Here is a 1,609-nt window from a genome sequence, read left to right as displayed (position 1 = left end):
TAAATATTAGGGAAAAAACCCTAAAAAACCATCTTCATCACTGGGACAAAAGCACCATCATGACACATGGAGAAAAATTGTTAACAATTTCATTTCACTTGGATCCACAATCCACACCATTGGTTTCAGTAGTCAAGAAGTCAAAAGAGACATATTGGAGAATTGTTCTATCAATGACGTCTTCAAAGTGCTAAAGAGGGATGATGTTAAAGACTGAGCTACATCTGAGAGTTGAGCAATAACTAAGGAAGACAGAAGATTAGATTTTTTTTTTTAGTGTTGGTGTTGAAGGGGAATCCACAACAAATATGTCTTGGAGAAAGCGTGACTCAGTTACTCCTTAAAGGCAAGGATGGCAAAACATCATCTCACATATTTTGGGCATTTGGTTGTGCTTTCTAGTCAACTAAGGTTCATTGCTGTTGCTGTTATATGCCATCAAGTTGCTTGTGACTCATAGAGACCCTATGTGTAATAGCCCTGAAACACGCTTCATCCATATTGTCTCTGACACACCTATCCCCATTACCCCAATCACTAAATCAATTCATCTCATCGAGAGTCTTCCTCTCTTGCGCTGTCCTTCCACTCTTCCAAGCATGACACTTCTCTGCAAGGAGTGGTCCCATCTTGCAACATGACCAAAGTATGTTAGATAAATCTCCAGAATCTTTGCCTCCAAGGAACAGCCTGGTTTCACCCTCTCCAAGGTGAACCTATTTGTTCTCCTGGAAGTCCATGTATATTCAACACTCTTCAACGGCATCAATTCTATCATCCCTCATCATTGTCCAGCTTTCTGATGCATAGCAAGCATTGCAAAGATTATGGCCTGGATCAGGCATACCTTAGTCTCCAGACTGGCATTGTTGTTCTTCAGAACTCTGGAGAAGTCCGTCTAAGTGGTGTCTTACTTGAGTCATGCTACATGAAGAACTCAACTAGTTGTAAGAATTAATGTGAATTACAGGACACATGATCATTGACACTTTGAATGCACTTGTGGCCCCAGGTTCTGAACGTTGCTGGGTGATTTAAGACTCAGACACATTTGAGCTCACCGTTAGAGTACCTGTGTTGATCTATCTCATTGAAAGACTTCCTCTCTTTCATTGACCTTCCACCTTTCAAAGTATGATGTCCTATTTCAAGATCTAGTCTCTTTCAAGAACAGGCCTGAAACATGTGAGACAAAGTTTTGCTATCTTTACTTCTAAGGAGCATCCCTTTTCCAAGACATATTTGTTTGTCCTTTTGGCAGTCTGTGGTTATTCACTACTCTTCTCCAAATTCACAACTCAAAGATTGTGATTCCTGTTCTGTCACTATTATTCACTAACCAATTTCCAGATGTAAAACAAGTAACTGATGAAATTAAAATTTGCACCCAGTACACCTTAGTCTTCAAACTAACATAATTTCTCTCTGCTTTGGATAGATCCCTGAAAGAAAAATTTCCAATGCAATACGTATTTTGAGTTCCTGGATGCTGATACAAAGGGAAGTGATTATAGATCCAAGTAAGGTGAAGTCACTGATAATATATATCCCTTTTCCTTCTGTTATGTCTCCTATTGGCTTGGTGGTAAAGATTTGTGTTTTCTTAGAT

This window comes from Elephantulus edwardii, unplaced genomic scaffold (assembly GCF_000299155.1).
Source record: "Elephantulus edwardii isolate Elephantulus edwardi_28Jun2011 unplaced genomic scaffold, EleEdw1.0 scaffold00300, whole genome shotgun sequence".
Lineage (NCBI taxonomy): Eukaryota > Metazoa > Chordata > Mammalia > Macroscelidea > Macroscelididae > Elephantulus > Elephantulus edwardii.
Note: the sequence above shows the minus strand (reverse complement) of the source record.